Raw genomic sequence first — 25,563 nt, forward strand, 5'->3', positions numbered from 1 at the left:
CAGCTTGACTTCTCTATATCACTGTCGTTGGCTACAAAAGATCCATAGTTAGGGAGGGGTCAAACTCATGTATGATAGTTTGCAACCTTGAATATAAAAATGAACAATTTGTCTAACTAGGGGGAGAATTTCAGGACCACTCACAGAAGCTTTCTTTTTTTTTCTTAAGTAATGAATGATAAACATGTAGAATCTACACTATCATTAATCATTTGGATGCCAGAAAACTCAGAAATTGTGCCTCTAATGCACAGCAATCAATTTCCCTAACTCAAGAATCTAAAACAAATTTAGTGTATAAACACATTGATTTCTGTGGTTGAGCAATTCATAAACTTTTCTATGGGTCCTTTCTATCTAGGAATAATGCAGCTTTAGCTAAAAAAATTCACATACATTTGTGTTTGTAAGTATGTAGATTAAATATTTTATAAGGTGTTACTGCAGGAACTGTCTAATCGACTATGCTGTAATCTCCTTATTTGTTATTTATAACAATACATTTATGCATATAATAGAATACATGTGTATAAGCATGTGTGTGCATAATTTATATTATTTTGCTTATAAATTAAAGAAGAGATTCATAATTACTGTGGAGGATGGTGTCACGCACTGCGCAGTCTCCCATTAGGAGTGAAAGGCTCCTTCTTTCACCTGATGGAAGTGCCGCCAAGATGACCCTTGGCCCTCAGTTGTCAGTCCTTCTTGTGATTATTTCAGCTAAAGAAAAGGACAATATCTAGGGTCAAGCCTCTCCCCTACAGTACTCACTGTACTGCACATGATCAGCACAAGCATGCAAAGCTCAGCCCTCATTTCTGAGCAGACATTCAGCTCTTCATCAGATAAACACTCTCCTTTCTCGGATGTTAACCCTAGGAACAATACTCCCTTCTAAAAATCCTGCATCTCAGAATCTGCTTTCCAAGGATAAATACCAGAAACAAATGCCTGGAAGGCAGAGTTGGCTGTAATGTGGAAAGAGGGAGAGTTAACAACAACAGAAACAAAAACAGAATATGATTATTGCCTTTTTTTTCCTTTTCTTTTCTTTTCTTTTTTCTTTTTTTTTTTTTTTTTTTTGGTGGAGGGAGAGAAGGTTAATGAAAGAGGAAATATGATAAAACAAAGTGAAGTTGTCTTTTCCGAGGGAGGGGTATTGTCAAATGCACACAGAGCAATAGATTCAATCGTGCTGGTGCTAGACACCACATATGCTCAAATTTTGGCTCTGCCTCTGCTAGCTTGTATGACTGTGGGCAAGACACGCAAACTCTCCACTACTTATGGCGGATCAGATGAGAAAGTGCAAGCACACATGGCATTGTGTCTGGTCCATAGCAAACACTAAATAAATGAACAAATAAGTAATTTGTTAAAAGCTGTAACTGTTAGCATCTAAATTACTCCCAGAGCTGAAATTCAGCAATGCATCTTTTGAATATTTTTTTTTTCCATTTCGCTTTATCATATAGAGCTCTAAGATTTACCAAAGCAAAGAATACACAGAGTAATTATTTTTTCACAAAACAATAACCCCCTCCTCCAAAGGTTCATAATGAAATTCTTTTAAGATGAGGGTGACTTCATTTGCCAACTCAGATGCATTCTTGACTCTCCTTAACTTGTTCTGCCTCAGAGACCGGTTTATGTTGGCATCTCCTGCCCTTCGCCTGCCATATCAGTTTGGCCAACGAGAGACGCCAAATGAGCTTAGAGGGTGGGAGGAGACGCGGTATTTATCTACCACAAATCCTTTCATGCCAGTTGACTGTGGGCCACAATGTCCCTTAACATGAGCTGATATCAGGTCCCTTTGTCCACCCAACTCACTTCTTGTTCCAATAATCACCATCTCCCCTTGTTTCCTCATTCCTGGTATTTGTCATATCTTTCTGCTGTTGTTAGATCTAGAGCATTTCACTGTCCCTTGATTCTTTACTCTGACCATATCTTGAATAAATAGTGGCTTAATTGAGTTTGTTGCAAATTAGCCACCTTGAATAGTCCATCTCTCTCCTCCTACTACTAGGACCTTGACTAACCTATGAGAGTTTAACTGGGTATGAAAAATGTCTTTTTATTTGAAAAATTATATTTTCATCAATTTTTTTTCAGAATCACTTTTCCTCATCATGTGGAATTTTAAAGCAAATTATCTGAGCTGTATTCAGTGTGAAATCTCTGTGATTTTTATTTGTGAAATAATCTTGTATTATAATCACAAATAATCACAATTGGCAAAAGTAATTTTAAAATTAAAAGACCTCAACCAAAGCGTTCACCCATAGTGACAAATGACATTTCTTTATCTACATAAACACACACACTTACTCTCTCTCTCTCTCTCTCTCTCTCTCTCTCACACACACACACACACACAAACACACAATATACATATAGTTTTGGCTAACTTATAAATATTAAGGAAAAAATAAAGCAGGAAAATAATATCTATATTCTCAAATATGTTCACTACAACTTGCCCAATACTGAAAAATGACTGAAAATCCAAAAAATAAAATAAAAATAAAAATCACAATATAAAGCATGGTACACTCAACCACTATAATAATATGTAGGCATCAAAATATTTTTATGAAAAAGAATAGTATTACTTCAGTGAAAGATATGTCTTCTTGTTAGGTGAGAAAAAAAAAGACATTCATTTTAAAATGTCAAATTTGTAGAAAAAAATACATAACTATTGATGTGATTGCATCCAAGATGTAGGGCATGGATAGCATTATGTGCTACTTCAAATTTTTTGCACTCTTAAGTTGTCAATAATAAGCATAGAAGTCACTGTCAGAAAAAAAATACACATTTTTCTAATTCCTAAAATAAAACAATTAGGGGGATGCTTGGGTGGCTCAGCAGTTGAGCTTCTGCCTTCGGCCCAGGACGTGATCCCGGGGTCCAGGATCGAGTCCCACATTGGGCTCCTTGTAAGGAGCTTGTTTCTCCCTCTGCCTGTGTCTCTGTCTCTCTCTCTCTCTGTGTCTGTCATGCATAGATAAATAAAATATTTAAAAAATAAAATAAAACAATTAGTGAAAAAAGGGATTATTTATTTATGTAAGTATTTTTTTTTTCTTTTAAATGTACCTGAGGGGTTATTTATATTTAGATATATCTAAACTAGTTTGACTTTGGAATTTTAAAGAATGAAGTGAATAGCTCCAAAATTACTACTTTAAAAAAAACATAAAGACCTTATTTTAGACATAGAAGCTTATATGAGAAAAATGTAACAGGTATCACCCGAATTCCTCTAAATTATACCTAATTAATGCACTGATCTTAGTATTATCTCTTAGAACCAAATCATTTTCATAAAAAAATTCACATCAGTTCAGTATAACATTTTCAAAGACATAGAAGTACTAAGATAACAATGCAGGAAATTTCAGAACAAAATCATCTTAATTCCCTGGGATTTAACTCATAGGCTTTTTTGTTCCTTTGACATATTCTTATTTCAATATTGTCAGAGAAATCATAGGGATTTGGCTTGATGTTAATATTCAGGCAAGGGTGAGAAAAACACTTTTAAAATATTTTGGGGGTTGGGACCACCGGAGGGCTCAGTGGTTGAGCGTCTGCCTTTGGCCCAGGGCATGATCCTGGGGTCCTGGGATCAAGTCCCACATTGGGCTCCCTGCGTGGAGCCTGCTTCTCCTTCTCCCTCTGCCTGTGTCTCTGCCTCTCTGTGTGCCTCTCATGAATAAATACATAAAATCTTAAAAAAAAATTGGAGGGCTGAACAGATATATCCAGTGTATACAAAGCCTCTTATTGTGCCCCAAGACAAGTTACATCAGTAAATGATAAAACACGAAAGAATTCCTTTATGATAACAATGCATCGGGGAGCATAACTCCTAATTTGGAAATTGCAGTACTTCTAGCCTGCTTGTTTTAGCTCTTTCCACCCCCGCTTATTTCAAGGAGGCCTGATACACTATGTAGTATTAGCTTTCGTTACATATAACCATCGCGTGCATTCTTTATCGATGAATGTACACAGTCCTTCAAGTGGACGTGGTCAAATGGACTCAATATTTTTCTCTTTTGTGAATTAAGGATTTTTATTGTCTGTAATTTTAAATAATATTATGATAGGGAGCCAGGTTGATATTTCTTATAATGTAACCCTCAATCAAGGCAGTTTTACACATGTAAATTAATTAATTACAGAAAATCGTATTGATGTTTTCAGTTCCACCTGGTAAGATCAGTTGGGCCCAGCCCTTCTAGCTTCACTTCCCTTGAATGTTGTACTCAAAACATTTCTAACATCTTTAAATCCTCCTTTCCCCCCAAATATCTGCAAGTCTCTCTAGTTTCCGACCTATTCTGTCTTGTGTCTCAATTGTCCTTTGCCTTATTGTCCGGCTATTAAAAATTCTCTTTGTTCTTTCAAAAAAAAATCCCCTCAAATATGACCTTTTGTATGAAGCTTTTCCTAAGTGCTCCACTTAAGATTAATCCATTTTTCATTTTTTTCTCTGATAGAATTTCACATACCCATGTTTTAGCATTTACCATACTGCATTATTGTTTTATAATTGTGACTGACAGGCTTGGTCTCTGTAGGCCTAGCTGGAGTAACCTTGACCTTGGTGTTCCTCACCACTCAGTAATGTTTCCTTAGAGATTTTAGAGTTAAGATAAATGTAGAATGTTGTTCTGCTTCACGTGGATTTGGGAACAGATCTAGTTTTGTGAAGCTGGGTAGTCAAACAAGTCTTGGACCTAAATCTCTCCGATGCTATAGAAGTTTGACGGAGAACTGAAGGGATGGCTTCGCTGTTTCAAATGAACTCACAGACACCTCGGGTCTTCGTGAAAGCCATATGCAGCCTGCACAGGTAAGGAGGCAAAAGAAACTGTACTCCCTGCAGAAGTTGTCTGGTCTCTCAGTGAGGTGGCCACGCTACAGCATCTATTGCCTGCTATATTTTATAAAGATAAGTAAACATAATGCTTGATTAAAGCCTATTTTTGTTTTGTGAGTCTGATTACCAACAAGAATCCATACTACAGCTTTGGTGCTGCAATTATATACATGTGTGTTATATATATCATATAGTATATAAATATATATATAATATATTTTTATGATCACTTGCTTATATTTCTGTTTTTTTTTTTTTTTGAAGTAAAATTTGTTCTGTGCTTCTCCTTTCAGACAGTTTTCTTTTGATATCTAGTGTCTGGAAGATTTCTCATATAGCTGATTTATAATATAATTTACTTATAAAGATGGTTTAAAGAAATAATAACAAGCAAAAAATGTGCTAAGAAGATACTATCATGATTTGTTTCTACTGGTTTAGTTCTTTTTTTTTTTTCCAATGTAGTTGAAGTCTATTTTATAAACCGTATACAACTTCATCTCCCTTGACTCAAAACAACACTGTAGAAAACATAGTTTTCCAGAATGATACTTTTCAAGGATACTGTAATGACTTCCTATCATATTAACTTCGTTTCTTGAATTATCTAGACCACTCAAGAATTGTCCAGAATGCCAAGGTCAACCTTGTCTCTTTCCTTAATGATCCATATGCTGAAATATCTGGGTAGGTTTTCACATAGTCCATTGTGAGGTATGAGGATGTGCAATTAGACATCGAATTCAAAGACATGTTTTGGGTTTGTACTTCGCATTTAAATAGGGCTCAGCATGGGAAAATGGGTCATATATAAAGAAGCTCCTTTATCTATGTAGTTCATACATTGAAGGATGAACAGGAATACCATTTAGCCATGGGTCTTACAGTCCTTCTTATTTGAGGTGCTGGTGCATTTCTAGCTGAATACTAAGTGATTGGCCATAATATGGGTTGCATTCTATAGAATTGAGGCTGAGAAATGGAGGAAATCTTAGGGATTAGATAAGAAAAAAAAGAAAAAGAAAAAGAACAGTTATATACTGGAAAAGATGTAAATAAACACAAATAATATAAAACATACAGATTTGGGACCATAGACAAAACAGTACTTATTAAGTAAAAAGTATGGCTGATTAGGGATAAGTTTGGGTAGGTAATGTTTAAACAAGATGGAAAAACACATATACGGGTTTATTCTGCTGTTGTACATGATCAGCACTATATTAGAAACTGGAAATGAGTATTATTAACTCAGTTTGCAATGGTGAAGATTCTGACAACAGAATTTTTATTTGTTTTTACTTATTCTTTTGATTTTTATACATTTTTCTGATGAGGAGTCATGGTTTATTTCCATTGTCCAGCAGAGACTGGTCCCAACACCAGTCACTAGGGCTTCCTGGTTTTAAAGATCCCTCAGAATGCTGGAAATAAAGGTAGTTAATTATTACTATGAAAGTTATATCATGTTCAGCTGGGAAATAACAACAACCTGCTCTCCAAAGTGGTGGAATCATAGTTCTAGAAATTATATACCATATGATGTGGAAGGACCAGACTCAATCCATGTGAAGAATTAAAAAAAAAAAAAGGTTCTTGATTAAAGATAAACTAATACACAAAACATCGAAATTTAGAGTGAAATACACAGAAATACAAAAGGAAGACTATCATATTCCTTGGAATTCCTTTAGATCCAAAGCAGAAAACAAAACAATAACAAAAAAAAAGAAAGAAAGAAAGAAAGAAAAACCGAGAAAAAAGAAGGGAAATTGATCAAGATTTTAAAAACATTAAGTGGTAGCCGCTCAATCCTCAATGCAGAGAAATTTTGAAGTGAGATTACAGAAATGCCTATTAACAAAGGTCTTTAATAATATAAATGTCTGTAACTCACTAGTTTCTATCCTTTGAGTCTCATTTATGTTGTGTCTCTTTATTGCAGGAGGATAGTGTGAAAGACACCAGGACGTTTTATTTCTCTAATTTATTTGTTTGTTTATTTATTTGTTTGTTTATTTTTTATTTATTTATATTTCTCATTTCTTAAATAAGAAAATTTTGAGAAGAGTCAAATTAATTCTTCAAATTGTCTGGATGACGTAGTGTGTGGGGATTCTAATTTGATCCAGCATCCTTCTGGTTTATGATATCACAGCCCATGGTTAACTGAAGCTAGCATGAGCATCCATGCTCATTATTTTATTTTAATAGAATTTATGCAAAAGGACCAGGATATTAAGAGAAGCATTTTTTATCTGGCTCTCTTTCTATTGCTGACTACCAACATTTCCTTGAAGAAGAACATTGATACCATAGCATACATATTTATGCAAGTATTTATCATGAATAACCTGCAGTGGTTCCTAAGTTTTCACCTACATAAAACTAGCTTAGTCTTTTCTTTTTAAGTTTTTATTTAATAGGATGTCTGGGTGGCTCAGGGGTTGAGCATCTGCCTTCTGCTCAGCGTGTGATCTTGGAGTCCCAGGATCGAGTCCCACGTCGGGCTCCCTGCATGGAGCCTGCTTCTCTCTGCCTGTGTCTCTGCCTCTCTCTGTATCTCTCATGAAGAAGTAAATAAAATCTTTAATAAAATTTGTATTTAAATTCCTGTTAGAAAATATGCAGTGTCATATTAGTCTCAGGTGATTCAACACTTCCATACAATACCTGGTGGTCGTCACAACGAGTGTGTTCCTTAATCCTCATCACCTATTCAACCCATCGCCCCACCAACCTCTCCTCTGGTAACCATCAGTTTGTTCTCTACGGTTAGGAGTCTGTTTCTTGCTTTGCTTCTCTCTTTCTCTCTCTTTCTCTCTCTCTCTCTCTCTTTCTCTCTTCCTCTCTCTCTTTCTCTTTGCTCACTTGTTTTTTAAATTGCACTTATGAGTGAAATCTTATAGTATTTGTCCTTCTCTGACTTTTCACTTAGTGTAATACCCTCTAGCTCTCTCCTCGTCCTTGCAAATGGAAAGATTCCATTCCTTTTTATGAGTGAGTGATATTCCATTGCATATGGATGCCCACATCTTTATCCATTGAGGCTCTTTCCAAAATTTGGCTATTGTTGACAATGCTGCAATAAACATTGGGATGAATGTATCCTTTTGAAACAGCATTTTCTGTATCCTTTGGGTAAATACCTAGTAGTGAAATTGCTGGGTGTTCTATTTTTAACTTTTTGAGGAACCTCCATACTGTTTCCCAGAGTGGTTGCATTTCTACAAACAGTGTAAGAGGGTTCCCTTTTCTCTACATCCTCACCCACATCTCGTTTCCTATGTTGTTACTTTTAGCCATTCTTACCTGTGTAAAGCAGTGTATCACTGTTTTGTTTTTGTTTTTTTTTTCATTTCATTATCACTGTGGTTTTGATTTGTATTTCCCTGATGATGAGTGGTATTGAGCATCTTTTCATGTGTCAGTTGGCAACCTGGATGTCTTCTTTGAAAAAAATATGTATTCACATCTTTTGTTCATTTCTTAACTGGATTATTTGGTTTTGGGGTGTTGAATTTTATAAGTTCTTTATAGATCTTGGATACTAGCCCTTTATCTGATATGTCATTTGCAAATCTCTTCTCCACTTCTGTAGGTTGCCTTTTATTTTTATTGATTGTTTCCTTTGCCGCGCAGAAGCTTTTAATCTTGATGAAGTCCCAATAGTTCATTTTTGCTTTTATTTCCCTTGCCTCCAGAGATATGTCTAGTAAGATATTGGTGTGGCCAAGGTCAAATAGGTAACTGACTGTGATATCCTCTAGGATTTTGATGATTTTCTGTCTCAAATTTAGGTTTATCGTCCATTTTGAATCTATTTTGTGTATAGTGGTCCAGATTTATTTATTGATTAATTGATTTATATGTTTTGCTGTCCAGTTTTGCCAACAATGCTTGTTGAAGACACAGTATTTCCTTCATTGGATATTCTCTCCTGCTTTGTCAAAGATTAATGACTATATAGTGGTGGATTCTTTTCTGGGTTTTCTCTTCTGGTCTATTGATCTATTTCTGTTTTTGTGTTATTACCATACTATTTGATCACCACAACTTTGTAACATAACTTGTTGTCCAGAATTGTGGTACCTCTGGCTTTGCTTTTCTTTTTCAAGGTTTCTTGGTTATTCTAGGTCTTTTGTGGTTTCATACAAATTGTAGGATTGTTTGTTTAAGGTGATCTGAAAAATCCTGTTGGTATCCTGATAGGGATTGCATTAAATATGCAGAATGCTTTGGCAGTAGACATTTTAACAATATTTGTTCTTCCAATCTATGGGCATGGAGTGTCTTCCATTTCTTGTGTCATCTTCAATTTATTTCATCAGTATTTTATAGTTTTTAGACTAACTTTGGAATGCTGATAAAATCCGTAGGTATAACCTCAGATATTCTGAATCAGGTTGGTTGAGCTAGAGACACTGTGACTCTGTTGTTGATGGCACAAAGACTGCACTTAGAGAAACACTGTTAAAGATGAGACATTATTTTAGCCTCTATAAAAATAAGATGTGATATGCATATATTCTGTTCTCAAGGAGCACACCAGAGAAGAAAGGAGAAAGCCAGAGAAGAGGGAAGCATAAAAGTAACTGAACGAAGAAAGCACATATCAAGAGAGGGAGAGATAACATACAATACTGAGTACCTTTTATCTTTCATGCACTCGGCAGGACATTTATGTACATTATAGAATTTAGGAGAATTTATTTTGCATGAGGAAACAGGTTGAGTTAATTAATGAATCACTCAGGGGTTCCATAACAACTAAATAGTAATATAAGAATCCTAATCCATGTCAGTCTTTCTTTAAAAAAAATAATTGGTTTTACCTTGAAAGCAGAGTGGATTGAAAAATGTGCATGTAAAATGATAATACAAACTAGACAAAGACACTCCAGTATAGAGGCACAACAAATTTAAGCAGGTTGGAAAATGCCACAGTGACCGGCCTGTGTAGGCATTTAATACAAGTCACCTACTTCCTGTTTGCTTTTAAATGGGGAGTTAATAAAGGGCTCATTTAAGCAGACTGGTGGTTATGAACATATTTGACTTTGTAATTATTTTCATCTTGACGTATGAGAGTAGCAACTACGTACATGCAAATAAGTTAAAATTCTAAAAATCTCAGGTAGATAGCCAACTCTTGGTGTTCATGGTCATGTGACTCCCCCCAAAGGTAAATAACTTACTACTAATTAAAATTAATTATCTCTTCTAGCAAGACTTTCACGATAAGACACTTGTAAATGTCTCCTCCTTTTCCTTTGATACTCCCCAAAACATGACTTAAAATATCCTTCCATACCAAAGGATATTGTGTTGTGCCAGCCTTCAGATCTATTTTGCACCAAGGCACTCTTTCCTCAATGACAGTGGGCAATGCGGAGAATTTTCCTTAGCCAAACAGAGCCACCTCCCCCAAGCGGATGCCGACTCCTACCCATACCTGCATCCTCTGATGGGCATTGTCAGGGTCTAGATGCTTTACCTTAAGACAAAGCAATTCTGAAGTGCCAACCCATCACCAGAACTCCCAAGGTAACATCTGATTCTTTAACTGCAATTAGTCACAATTAGATACCTCCTCTGATCAACCCCACTACCTTCATTCCACTACAGGTGTTGACCTTGAGGATGCTTCTAGTGTGTAAGTCTCCAGCTCTGAGCCTCTTATCGTAGGAATCTGATTAAGGTGTCAAATTCCTAGTTATTCCCTTCCGGCCCTTTCTTGTCCTATATACTTATGACTGAAATGATACCTTTTGGGCCATCCTTCTTCCGTAGACAACTTTATATCACTCAGCTTCAACTGTGCATTAGTTAGGATACCAGTAGAAAATAATTGACATATTGAAGTTATTATAATTTTAGGAAGGCTTATTAAAGGACGCATTTTAAAAGATATAGATAAAATATACAGAAAATGCCAGAGAGATTCCTTGCTGCACTGTGGAACAGTGATGATGCCGCCCTGGACTCCAATGGAACAAGGGTAATGAAAGAACATAGAAGAAAAGCCTCCAGAGAAGACCGCATTCAAAAGGGTTGGGGTTGTTAGTTGAGAGAAATAGTTGGTTTAAATGTACACTGCATGGAAGCATCTGGAAAAGCAAATATATCAAGGCTGAGATTAAGGCATGGGTAGATCTGGAGGCAAATGGAAGAGACAATAATGCCTCGGGGGCACAGGTATCTTGCTTAAGGCCACAGAGTTAGTAAATTATGCTGTCACTACAGAATCACCAGGCAAGAATGCCTGTTCCACCGATAGATATCATAAACAGGTATATTCTATTTTATTATTGCTATTTCTATACTCGTATCTGAGGAAGATTTCAGCTTCCTAAGATTTGAAGTTAAATGTACTCACTTCAGAATTTCTAACACTGGGGGGGGGGGGTGCGGGACATGGAGCCAGTTTCTTATTCCTTGCTCTTCCTTTGGTTAATGCCCTCTTTCTTCCTTGCTTATCCTTTGCGAAAGAGTAGTTAACCTGCCTCCCTCTAAAGATTATGCATCCAGTTTCCTGCGGGATGTACAGGGAGGTGTCAACGAGAATGGGACATCAGTCCAGAAAGTTGCAACCACCGACAAACCTTGAGATGAATGGGGTGATGCTGTCATAGCCCTAAGATCATTATACGCGGGGAAATCAATGAAACTGTATTAAGTGACTGGGTGAGTGAAGGAAGTTAATGGCACAGCTAGGATGAAAGAGGAGTTTCTCCGTCTTTGGCACCACTGTTTCCTGCCAACACGAGGTAAGACCTCTTTAAGAGAATGATGTACATATCAGGGAATTACTAGCATCCTCAAGGGCAGGTAAATACATTAACAAATCGTGGATTAAAATTATGCCAAAAGAAGAAAAACAGATACTCTACATCTTTTTGGAAATAAGGACATTATCAACATCTATCATCAGGCAGATTTCAGCTTTGGTAAAAGGGATTCGAATGAACACATCATTGACCTTAATTAATCACTATTGATTCTATGGCATTGGGTTGAAAATAATAGAGGCACATTCATCAAGCACGAGAGAAATGGCAGTCCCTAGCTTCTGACAGTCACTCGGAGACTTTGACACAAAGGTCCTCTCATTTTAAGCTACTGTGGAAAGAGAAAGGGAAATTTAGACATGCCAGGTTTTCAGAGGCCAAAGAAACAGGCCCCAGATGGAGTCCTGTGGACTTACGCCATCTCCTTGGCTGGGCTGAATCTCTGCCATTTGTCTGCATCTGTCAGTGCAAAAGGCGAAATCTCTCCCCCCCACCCCCCCCCCCACTTCTCCCTCCACCACCCACTCCAGCCCTTTCAAAATAAATTTTATTTTATTATCTCATTACTTATTGGAGACAAGCTCTGGAACTCTCTCCCCACCAAAAGCAGCCCACTTCCTGCTGTATGGGAACTCACTTTTCTGCCCAGAGCAGGTGTTATTGTTTAAAAATACCAAACAAAACTCCTTTAGCTACTATAAAAAGCATAGATTTAGAAGCTTTATATAATTTTCAGAGCAAATGGCATTAAGAAATTTGCTCTTGCACCTGCCTACTCTTTGGATTTGCATAAATGTTCATCGCTGTACAAATGTAACACGGCATTTGGTTCTATTTAATGCAAAAAAAAAAAAAAAAAAAAAAAACAGAGGCCCTGTCCATCTGTAAAGCAGCTTCCAAAGGAATCACAGACACTTACTTTGCGTTAAGCACATGAAAGAGTCAGGGAGGGTTTCAAAATTTTCATACTAAAAGAAATTTTTAAAAACACAAAATACTAAAAATTGCCTGGAGAAGCCTATGCACATATTTTTGTCTCTGTAAGATTTAAGTATCCACTGGAATATATTACATTCTGAACAGTAGGCATTGATTTGTGGGAGAATTTCCTCAATAACATCATGCTAACAAGGCCAATTTGGGGTCAATAATGTGAACAGATATTATTAAATTCGAGTACTAACAGTGATGATATGGTTCAACAAATTGCCAAGGATCTAGATTTTTCAAAATGTAAACTATTCAAAAGAATAAGAAGGGGGAAAAAATCAGCAGATAGGAGAATTCAAGCTGAGTTGCTGTTACTCCTCTAAGCATATGTATTTCTTTACATCTTGCCTCAAATGTAAATCTTTTCATAAAAGTTAAACTTTTTTTCCCCACTACACACTATTGTATGTACTTCCTTTTGATTTTCTTTCTTTTTAATAATTAATTTATTTTTTGTTGGTGTTCAATTTGCCAACATACAGAATAACACCCAGTGCTCATCCTGTCAAGTGTCCCCCTCAGTGCCCGTCACCCATTCACCCCCACCCCCCGCCCTCCTCCCCTTCCACCACCCCTAGTTCGTTTCCCAGAGTTAGGAGTCTTCATGTTCTGTCTCCCTTTCTGATATTTCCTACCCATTTCTTCTCCCTTCTCTTATATTCCCTTTCACTATTATTTATATTCCCCAAATGAATGAGACCATATAACGTTTGTCCTTCTCCGATTGACTTATTTCACTCAGCATCCTTTTGATTTTCTATGCTGTAACTTGCTGTATCTCCGTGGTCTTGTTTCATGCTCTTATTATTACTCACCAGAATTAACACAGGAATTACTGCAAAAATCTACTCTTGATATCACACCATTCAATTTCAGTGCCAACAAATTTATCTTCCACACCTTGACTTGTATAGCTTTTTTTTTTTAGCAAATATTAAAATGTAATTATCCTATGAAAACTATATGTCCTCTCATTACCCATAATAAAACATCGAAATTCCATATTTAGATCATTGACTTCATTTCTGATCCCTCTTCATCCTTTACCCACTTCCTTTAAATCATTACTTCCATTTTAGGTTGAATAACTTTTAATATTTGACGAGTAACTTGTCTGTGCATTATACAGTGGTTAGCAGCAGGCCTGACCTCTACTCGCCAGATTCCTAAAGCACTGTCCAACAAGTCGTAATAATTAAAAATTGCCCCCGGCATTGGCAGATGTTCAATGGGTGCACAATTTTCCCTTACTGAGAATCCTAGCACGGTTTCGTGGAACTCATTGTGTATCCTTAAATACATAAAATCATATACACATGAATTTCTGTATCCACTAAACATATTTTTACTTATCCATCTAACCCACATCACATTCTTGTGATATTTTCTGTGGTCCTTCTGCTATTGTTTTTCCCTATCCCCCTATTTTATCCCATGTTACTCTGTATTGAAACAATTTTTATTTGTCTGCCTCAGAAATCCCTGAATTTATCAAATGTAAAACTTGTTTTTTTACACCACTCTTTATGTATCCTATACCTGGTTAATTTTTTTTTTAAAATACACACCACATGACAGAAAGGAGCTTATTTAGTATGTTCGAGTGATTGAGTAATCAAATGGATTTTGAAATGACAAATAGATATTTGTCTATGTGTGACACACTAGCATATAGTAGATTCTCAATAAATATATATTTGGAGAAGGGATAGTTAAAACATTTAGTGTAATGGCACTCAAAATGGTGGAAGACTTTATATCATGATGACCCGTCAGCAATGCATCCCATAACCTTCTTGAATATTGTTTCCAAATTATAAAACTTCTCAGAATATTATTCCTTAAGTGTAAGCGAAGTTGCTCAAGTTTAAGAAAATATCCTTTTTTCAAAAATTGTGGATATGTTGAATTAAACAGATCCCTGTTCAATCTTGTCTATGCTGTAACCTTTCCCAGACTAGAAGATGAATCTTAAATGGCCTTGAATAGGTTTGATCCTTGCAAAATAATTGCAATCTATTTACCTCTCCCTCTCATTTTTACTTTTCCTCACGAGGCAATTCTCTCGTCCTTCAATTTCTGTGTGGCTTAGCACGAACTAATGACTACACTTTTATGCCTTGAGGATTTATAGTCTAAATTATAGTGGAAATGGCTTTTGACATGAATTTGCACTATACATATTTGCTAGAGAAAATAAGAGAAGGGGAAAAAGGTAATGGATTGTTTGTGAATTCTTTTCCTCTTCTCTGACATCATGTGAATCAGAGGCAGGCAGGTCAGAACGGATGACCGGAACCTTGAATGGCTTAAAAGTCAGTGAAAGTCAAAGAAAGGAAAGGGCACTACCTTTATCCTCTTATTGCTGCATTCGAAGTTTTGTGACAGACCTTAAAATAAGCCTTTTTCCTTTTACGTGTTGTTAATAAAGCAGATATGAAAACTCTTCCTTGGTAATTTCTGGGACATGCAGGAACTTTTCTCTGTTGATGTGAATTAAATGCATCCAAAAAGTGATGGGAAAACCTGCAATGATTCGGACACCCAGCCGGCAGATATAAGTACAGTAGATCCATAAATATTGAATCAGGAAGTGAGAGAATGAAGGAAAATATGCCTCAGGTGGTAATCTATCTATCTGTGTGTGTGTGTGTGTGTGTGTGTGTGTGTTTGTGTGTGTGTGTGTGAGAGAGAGAGAGAGATTTATTATAGGAACTGGCTCACATGATTACGGAGGCTGAGAAGCTCCAACAATCACTATCAGCAAATAGGACACCCGGAAAAGCTGGCAGTATAATTCACTTTGAGACCAAAACCTTGAGATTTCGGAGGCCAGGGATGTAAATCCTGCCCTGCGCCCTAAAGCCCAGGAACCAGGAGCACTGATGTCTGAGGGCAGAAGAAGATGGATGTCTCAGCTCAGAGAGAGTGAATTTGCTTTTCCTTCACCTTTTTGTTCTACTCAGGCCTTCAGTGGATAGATGTTTCCCACCTGCTCTGGTGAGGGCAATCCTTTTACACAGTCTACTGACTCAGTGCCAGTCTTTTCCAGAGATACCCTCACAGACACACTCAGAAATATGTTTTACCAGCTATCTGGACTTCCCTTGACCCACATAAAATTAACATCATAGTTGACACACGAAATTAAGCAGCAAAATTGCGTTCTAAATAAAAATATAGAATAAAAAAATATAGCAACATAATGGAGAAAAGCGAAAAAAATAATGGTGAGCCGTGTAAAGAGCCCATTTTCACTTCCCTGCATGTGTTTAATGATAAATGGAATAGGAGCCACTCATATTCTTATTACTGTTAGAGTTAAGGCCCTAGTAGGAAGCATTAGCACATGATGAGCAAACCAGCTGGGATGTAGTTGGATTTAGAATCTCTAGACATGTTTTGAAATTCTTTCAACAATGCCATCTTTCTTTCTCTTTGTTATCTTTTTTTCTGAGCTCCAGTTTTCCTGTTTCGGACATTCTAAAATACTATGCATTTCTTGCAATTTATATCTGTTGATGTAATATTGAGTAAAAACTGCCTTATTTTGAAAACTTAATGCATTTTTTCTTTATTTAGATCTCTAAGATGATGTTGCCAGTGTTTTAAGTACATGCACAAAGTACATATATAGGGTGTTTATGTATATTTTTGATATAAATTAATATATGTTTATTATATACTTATAAATTTTATGTTTATAAACATATATACACATATATTTTATAAACATATAAACACATATATTTTATAAAATAAAATAAAATTGTGTAGCATAAAAATAAAATATAAAATATATTGTGTAGCATAAAATGTATATAAAATACTCTCTTCTGGGGAGCTGCTAAGATATGAAAAAATAGTTCTCTCTCATAGTCATTTTCTGTGACTTTATGGTATTTTTTTCCATGAGCAGTCAGCTTTCTTCCTCTTCATGTTATCTCATAAATATTGTTGTTTGTGAGGATAAAAATCAATGGCTTGATTTATATATCTCTGTATCAAGTACTTTATATAAAACCATTTTCTAATATTGAAAATTGAGAAGAAAAGTTATTTTTCTCAGAAACTGCAGTTTGTTTTTCTCTTTGGTGACCTATCAGCAATGTCTGCATAGTTTCAGAAAATTCCATAACCAGATTTGTTTTTCCAAAAGAAATGTTGGGGAGGAGATATGCCCAGCTTTTCACATTGTAGAAAAATAATTACTCTGATGGGACAAATGGAAGAAAGTTTAGAAAATGATAAAATGGAAACATATTGGAAAGTGGGGACCCTGGACTAATGTAGACTCCCCGGGTAGAGCGGTCTGGATCATGGCATTTTTTACAATATAGTGAGTTGACCTTTTTACACGTGTGTATCTTCTACTTGCTAAGTCCTCCGGGCAGAACCATGGCATAGGCAGCGGCTGGAACAGAGTAGGCCCACAATAATGTCCCATTTTGAGAGATGATTTGTCCTCACTGAAATCATAAAGTCACGTACAACTGGGTTTGCTATCCGGAAACAGGATTCACACATTGACGGTGCCTCTCCTCTATGCCTGCGCCTGCACCAGGCATGCAGAAGGGGTGAGCAGGTGCGTGTATGTGTTCACACACACACACACACAGACACACATTACTTCAGTTTTTAGCTCCCTGCCATTTTATGGTGTTTTTCTTGCCGTAACTCAGTAAAATGTATTTTTAAAATTGCTCTCACTTCATAATGAATCCTCTGTTTTGAGGACAAAGTACCCAACCATGGAATGTGAAATGGGTATGACGTGAATTAAAAATCTAATTTCTTCCCTCTCCTTGTATAAGCACCATAAATTTTCTAATCTCATTTTTGTTCTGAATATTCATAGTCTTTTGATTATGAGATTCTTTTCCTGTAAAAGAAAAAAAAATGAAGGCTTTATTTGTAGTATGAGAATGTTAAGGTGGGTCTAGTTGTTCAGAATCACTTCAGGTAATTTAATAATTTACATTTCTTTCATGTGTGTTTGAAAAGTGTGCTCTGTTCTAGTCAATGGGTACTGAAGTCACTCACATCAAACCTTGCCTTCTCATTCCCTCTCCTGTGAAATGAAATATCTGAATCAAGAATTACCATATCTTAGAGTCTCAGAGTGTGTAATTATGCCAATTTTCAAGCAGCTCAAATGGTTAGATAAAATGTATTTGAAAATCTGTATTTTTACACTGATCACTTGATTCAGTCTCATTAGATAGCATTACCTGACTCCCAGACATCAATTAATGCAATGGCTGGAGGAGGATCTTTCTATATTCCTGACTGTAGTTTGCCCTCAAATTACGTGCAGACAAGAGTGAAGGACACAAAACAGCTGGCGTGCAAAGAAAACATTTTTTAAAAATGATTATTGAATGTGATTATATGAAGGAATGGAAATATTTTGAAGCCAGAGCTGAAGTCATGGTGTGTCAAAACAAAAATCATTCTATAGGCAAGTTAAGGGTGTTTTCTCTTTTTTTTTCCCATAAAGCTCTGGGTCTCTTTGTCAAGAATAGAGCCTAGTGTACACTAAGCTTATGATTTCAGAAATCACCAAATTAGCCTTTCTTTCTTTTCTTTCTTTGTTTCTTGTCTTTCTTTGTCTTTCTTTCCTCTTTCTTTCTTTCTTTCTTTCTTTCTTTCTTTCTTTCTTCTCTTTCTTTCTTCTTTCTTTTTCTTTCTTTCTTTCTTTCTTTCTTTCTTTCTTTCTTTCTTTCTTTCTTTCTTTCTTTCTTTTTTTCTTTGTTTCTTTCTTGTAAAGGAACCAGTTCCCAGTAATGGTAGCAGTGAATAATTTTTGGAAATGAAAAGGAATCAACAGGACCAAGATAGGGAAACACACACACACACACACACACACACACACACACACACACGACTCTAAGAATTAGATGCTTCCCAGAATTTTATGGCCACAGCCAAAGCCAAGTCCTTGCTGAAAGCAGCCTTTCTTTCCCTTTTACTAAAATCAATATAGGAGAGCCATACTGTTCACATTCTTACAGGAAAAGAGCTCTTCCTTGCTTGCATCATCTATTTAAGGTTACCAATTTGCTCTAAAGTAAGGATGTTTAGATGCCAAACATAAAAATGTGTGCAAACTTCACTGCAACATTTTATATAATTTTTTTTCTAAATGATTTTTTTATGGAGAAGACAAAGTGTTTTTCATGTACCTCCTCCCATAAATGCCCTCTGTTATGACTATTGATGTTATGTACATTACAGATTAGTAAATAAAAATGTATTTGCACCTCCATGCAGGCATCCTACCCATACAGCTTGGTATCTAAAAATCACAAAACTGTCTAGCACATCTGATCATAGTAGTTAAGAATATGGCTTCAAACTCTGCCACTTACGGACCTTGGGGCCTTGGTATGATCTTGAACCTATGTAAACTCAGTTTAACACCTAGTTCTCTGATCTGTTATTTTCCTTCTGGCACTTTGTTCATTAAAAATTTCCCTTCCTGGTAATCAGCCTTGGCTTCTTACTCATTTCTTTTTACTGGTTACAGGGCATGATCTCTCTTCTCCCTGCTTCTAAAGGGTTTATCCCTGGATACTTCATTGAGAAGTAGCAATGCTTTGTTGGGGGTGGGTGGCAGCCTGGGGTTCTGTTTTCCTTTTTGTCTGTGTGGACATCGCTTTGGTTTCCTCAGCCATAGCTTTTGCCTGTCAGTGGAGGAGAGGGATAAGACTGTTGGTCTGAGGGACCAGAGCTGATGACCTGTCCTGGCCCTCTCCATTGTGCAGAGGCCTGGAGAGGCCTACAGTCACTCAAAAGAAAAAAGAGAGACAGAGACAGAGAGGGAAGGGAAGAGAAAAAGAAGGGAAGGGAAGGGAAGGGGAAGAGGAAAAAGAAGACAGAGAAGAAGAGAAGGAAGAGGAAGAAGAAGAAGAAGAAGAAGAAGAAGAAGAAGAAGAAGAAGAAGAAGAAAGAAGAAGAAAGAAGAAGAAGAAGAACGAAGAGGAGAAAAGGAGTAGGAGGAAGCAGGGAAAACAAAAATGTAAAAAAAAAAGGAAAAGGAAAAGGAAAAGAAAGAAAACAGAAGAAATAAGAACTGGGCAACTCTCAGCCCTGTGTCCATTCACAGGCATTGGTGGGCTCCCGTGTATCGTATCATGAGATACCTCATAACAAAAGCGTGATGAGGCTATAGTTCAAAGGGCTTTGAAAAATTGCTAACACACTGAAATCAGAGGAGGATTTTGTTTGTTTGTTGTTGTTTGGATGCTCATCTACTAGAGAATAATGTAACTGAATAGTGTCCAATGAACTGAGTGGTGATAACTTAGAAAAGAAATCAGATTCTGAAGTTCTGCACATTGATACTCATGCTAATTTCCAAAAAGACATAATTTCCGCTCTCAAAAAAATCAGCAAGCTTTTCCTGAATTGCAGTAAAATTAGCATAGTTTTATTAGTTTCAGGTATACAACATTCCACAATTCTCTACATTGCTCGGTGCTCATCAGGATAAATGTAGGTTGCTTCCATACTGTGGCTGTTGTAAATGCTGCAATAAACACAGAGCTACATAGATCTTTGCAAGTTAGTGTTTTTATTTTATGAGGTAAACAGTAGTAGAGTTACTGGATCCTATAGTAATTCTGTTTTTAATTTTTTTGAGGAATCTCGTACTGTTTTCCACAATGGCTGCACCACTTTGCACACCCACCAGCAGTGCATGAGGGTTCCTATTTTCCTGTGTCCTCCCCAAAACTTGTTATTATTTCTTCTTCTTCTTCTTCTTCTTCTTCTTCTTCTTCTTCTTCTTCTTCTTCTTCTTGTTCTTCTTCTTCTTCTTGTTCTTCTTCTTCTTCTTGTTCTTCTTCTTCTTCTTCTTCTTCTTCTTCTTCTTCTTCTTCTTTTTAAGATTTTATTCATTTATTCATGAGAGAGAGAGAGAGAGAGAGAGAGAGGCAGAGACACAGGCAGAGGGAGAAGCAGGCTCCATGCAGGGAGCCCGACGTGGGACTCGATCCCGGGTCTCCAGGATCACGTCCTGGGCCAAAGGTAGGTGCCAAACCACTGAGCCCCCCAGGGATCCCCTTGTTATTTCTTCTTGTTTTGACTCTGGCCATTCTGGCAAGTAGAGGTGATATCCTACAGTGGCTTTGATTTGCATTTCCTGATGATTAGTGACGAGCGTCTTCATGTGTCTGTTAGCTATCTGTCTGTCTTCTTTGGGAAAAAAGAAGTCTATTCAAGTCCTCTGCCTATTTTTGAATCAGATTATTTTTTCCCCTTTGTTCTTAAGTCATATGACTTTATATATTTTGGATATTAACCTTTTATTACATAAACCATTTGGAAATATCTTCTCCCATGTAGTAGGTTGCCTTTTTGTTTTGTTGATGGTTTCCTTCCCTGTGCAAAAGCTTTTTATCTGATATAGTCCCAGCAGCTTTAATTTTGTTTTGTGTTTTGTTTTTTTCCCCCCTTTCCTAGAGGAGACATATCTGGAAAAATATATATATGGCTAATGTCAAAGAAATTACTATCTATGTTCTTTTCTAAGATTTTTATGGTTTTAGGTCTCACATTTATGACTTTAATCCATTTGAGTTTATTTTCGTGTATGGTGTAACCAAGTCGCTCGGCAAGTTTCAATGGAATGAACCCTGTGCTATTCTTACCTATGTTCCTTATAGGTCCTTGGGCATATCACTGAACAGCTTTAAAGTTCAATTTCCCAGTAAGAGTTTAGAGCTGACAAATTGCTTTGCCTATCTGGGAAACAAGGCAGATAGTTTGAAATGAGAGAGAAAATGGTTTTATAAACAAATAATTGTGGGTTTTTTTCTTGCTTAATGTTCAATATGCTTATCTTTTGAATTTACCAAAACAAAAACAAACCAAAAGAAAGTCTTTTAAATATCAAAAAATATTCCTCTAAAAATTAAACATAGGCAGGTCGGCCGGCATACCCAATATATAAATGAGTGGAAATGGTCATCTTCCATTATCACATTTCTAAGTGAAGGTAGAAAATAAAGAAGGGGGATTCCAGATTAGATTTACTACCTGGAGATAATTTCATGATTTGTAAGCCTGTCAAGGCTTTGGGATCAGACACTCAAGTGAGTGGTTCCTCTTTCTAATCAAAGGCGTGAAGGCAGTGCTATCCTGAGGCTTAATCCCATATTTGCAGAGACTGCCTCAGATTGTGATGTTGAAGGGAAAGCACTCATGTAGCATCTGCTGCTCAGAGAACTCTCAAAAAATGAGCATTTAAAACAGAATTCTTTGTTTTCTTGCTGCCACAAACCTTCCATACAGCTTGATGCACAAAAGAAGGGAACACAGCCCTGGATGTGTACTGAGCACTCATGACACATTGTGTCATTGGACAGGATGTTCTAGAACATGTTAGCTCAGTGAATTCTCAAAAACCTTACTCAGGAAGGATTATTATGCTGGGTTTTGTTTGTTTTAAATAAGGAAAGTGAATTTAACTGGCATGTTTAAAGTCACACACCTAGTAAAGCAGAGTCTGGGTTGAAAACCAGCTTTTGAGTCCTCATGTCATGATCTTTTCATGATATCATACTGCTAAGAAGGACAAGATGGGGAACAGGGAGTTTTTCTTGATGGATCAAGTTAGCTAAGTATACTAGGCATGACATTCCTTCCAGGTAAAAATGGAGATTCAAATAACTTTGTCATTTAGGAAAGAAAATATAAATAGAATTATTTTCTTAATAAAGATTGTCATTCCTAGCCTAAGGGTCCCTTGGTGAGATGCAAACCTAACTCCTTCCAGATTACCTAAGGAGTATATCCCATATAAATATCCATGGTCTCTGCCCATGGGGCTTTTACTTCAGAATGTCTGTGTTGGACCCCGAATATCTTTACTCCCCTTCCCCCACTACCACTCCCAGGTGATATGAGTGGCTGAGATTGGGGGTTACTTCTTCCCCCCACATTCTTAATGTCAGATTGAGTCAGATTCCCGATAATCACAAAATATCAGAAATGCTTGCAAAGCCCTTAAAACACCTCATGTTGAGGGGCCTGAGTGCTCAGTTGGTTGAGCCTCTTACTCTTGGTTTTGGTTCAGTTCGTGATCTCGCCATCGTGACATTGAGCTCTGAGTCAGCTCTGCACTGAGCACAGAGTCTGCTTCAGATTTTCTCTCCCTTCCCCTCTGCACCTCCCTCTGCTCACTCATGGTTAGTCTCTCTCTCTCTCTCATAAATAAAAATAAAGTCTAAAAACACACACACACACACCTTGTATTATCTCCTTGGGAAGTCACATTTTGGATATTTAAAGGGGCTATGTGATATGGTCATAGAGAACATGGGTTCAGAAAGCCTGGGTTCCAATCTTTAGTGCATCACCTTTTTTTTTAGCATGTTTTTTAAACTCTGTGTCTGAGGATGATAAAGCGTTCTATAATTATGGGAAAATTCCATGAGAAAACCTATAGGAGTCACTTGGCAATCTATTACTATTATTATGGGTGCTGCTGAGCACCAGTAATACACCTTCTAGCTATTGTACACTTGATATAACAGATGATCCCAAAACTCAGTGGCTTATGACAATCTGCATTTGTTCTTACACTCAAGGCGTTACAGGTCAACTGTGATTTGGCTGAGCTTATCTGCATCTCAGCCACTTCAGCATGAAGATGCAGTTAAGCATGGCTTTAGGCTCTGGATTAGGTTCAGATATGCTCTATGAGCTTTTGTTCTGGGGCCCAGAATCCAGGGCCAGCCGATGCCTATGGCGTACTTTGCTCATGGTGGGTCACTGATGTGCAAAAGCCAATTCAAACTCTGGTCAAACACATAGGAGGCTTCTACTTGCATCACTTTTGCCAACACCCTTTGGTCAAACTAGTCACACAATCAAGGCCACATCATTTGATAGAGAAAGTCAATTTATCAACATGTGATTAATTAGGGGCAGAGAGAGTGGAAATATATGCAAAAATAATCTAAAGTAGCAAAAACTATGATTCTCAACAAATGAAAATGATGTCCTTTAATATTTTTTTGTGAGACTGCAAATTTACCATGTCCTATGCCAAGCACTTCATACAGATTATTCTTTGGGGATCTGAGAATGAAAAACCATCATTCGTTATTATGATCTGATGAGGACTGCTTTCAACTTTTCCTGCTCTGAGAAACACATTTATGACATGACAGTTCTTTTACTGGGGCTGCTCAGAATAATCTATATTAGAACAACTGATTTCTTCCAGGCACTCTGTTAAAATTTCTTGAAACATCGATAGAGAAATATGTCAAAAGTGTGCAAACTAGGAACTGGGTACTACCTGTGAGAGAATGTTGGCTGACTCTTGAGTAGACGATGGCCAATTTGAGTTGATTCATTCAACAAAGATTTCTTGCAAACCAATGTTATCCTAGGTTTATGCCAGATGGAATTTAAAAGCAAGTTTAGGGGCACCTGGGTGGCTCTGTTGTTAAGCGTCTGCCTTCGGCTCAGAGTGTGACCCCCCGGGTCCTGGGATCGGGTCGCACGTCGGGCTCCCTGCATGGAACCTGCTTCTCCCTCTGCCCCTGGCTCTGCCTCTCTCTGTGTTTCTCATGCATAAATAGATAAAACCTTAAAAAAAAAAAAAAAAGCAAGTTCAGAAACATCACAAGATTCAGTAAGGATGTTAACAAAAGAGAAAGCTAAAACTTAAAATAAAATGAAATGAAATAGTAAAATAGAAAAGATCACAGAAACACTTAAATAGAAGATTAAGGGGCACCTAGGTGACTCTGGTTGAGTGTCTTCCTTTGGCTCAGATCGTGACCCTGGGGTCACGGGATTGAGTCCCATGGGATCGAGGGGGGACCCTGCCTCTCCCTCTGCCTGTGTCTCTTCCTCTTTCCATGTCTCTCATGAATAAATAAATAAAATAATTTTTAAAAAATGGAAGATTAAAAAGTTGAGACTTTGGGGCATCTGTGTGGCTCAGTCTGTTAAGTATCTGACTCTTGGTTTCAGCTCAGGTCATGATCTCAGGGTCCTGGGATCAAGCCCCATGCCACACTCCATGCTCAGCTGCTTGAGGATTCTCTCTCTCCTCCTGCTTCTGCCCCTCCTCACACATATGTGCACAAGCATGTGCACACTCTCTCTCTCAAATAAATAAATACATCTTTAAAAAAAAGGATGAGACTTTATTGTATAAGCAATAGGGAGGAGTTGACACTGGCTAGCGTGTGTTAGTATATAAGAGATTCCCCTCCTTGGGAGCGTTATAAACTTGTATAACATTGGTTGACTACTTACTATAATTTTAAAGGACAAATAAAAAATCAAAAGGAAAATAAGCAACATACCAATAAAAACAGAAAACATCACATAAACAGTCTACAGAGTGACAAGGATATATTAAAAAACCATAAGCACTGGAGAGGTTGAACTTCAATAGTAATTAAAGAAATGCATAATATATCAACAGCTGTGTTGTTTGTATGTTTGTTTGTTTTAAAATTTATTTTAATGTCGTAAGCACAGTTAGCATGAAGTCTACCTTTCCTAACATTTTTTTTTAATTTATGTCATTATTAACTATAGGTACAATTGAAAAAAATTTAAAGGAAATATTATTTAAAAATAAATAAAGGAAATATTATTAATACTCAGTAGTGGAAACAGTGTGGGGTACAGCATAGTTTCATAAATATGTAATGGAAATGAAAATTGGCCCAGTATTTTTAGACCAAAACTTGTCAGCATCTGTAGATATTTTCAATACGCATTGCTTTTGTTCAGTGTTTATAGTCACAGATATCTATCCAAGAGGAAAGAAAAATCGCAACATCAATCAAAACAAAAGCAATAATCAACTCAAAACCTTGTCTATGTAGAACAAAAAGCAAAGGG

This window comes from Vulpes vulpes, chromosome 12, assembly GCF_048418805.1.
Source record: "Vulpes vulpes isolate BD-2025 chromosome 12, VulVul3, whole genome shotgun sequence".
Lineage (NCBI taxonomy): Eukaryota > Metazoa > Chordata > Mammalia > Carnivora > Canidae > Vulpes > Vulpes vulpes.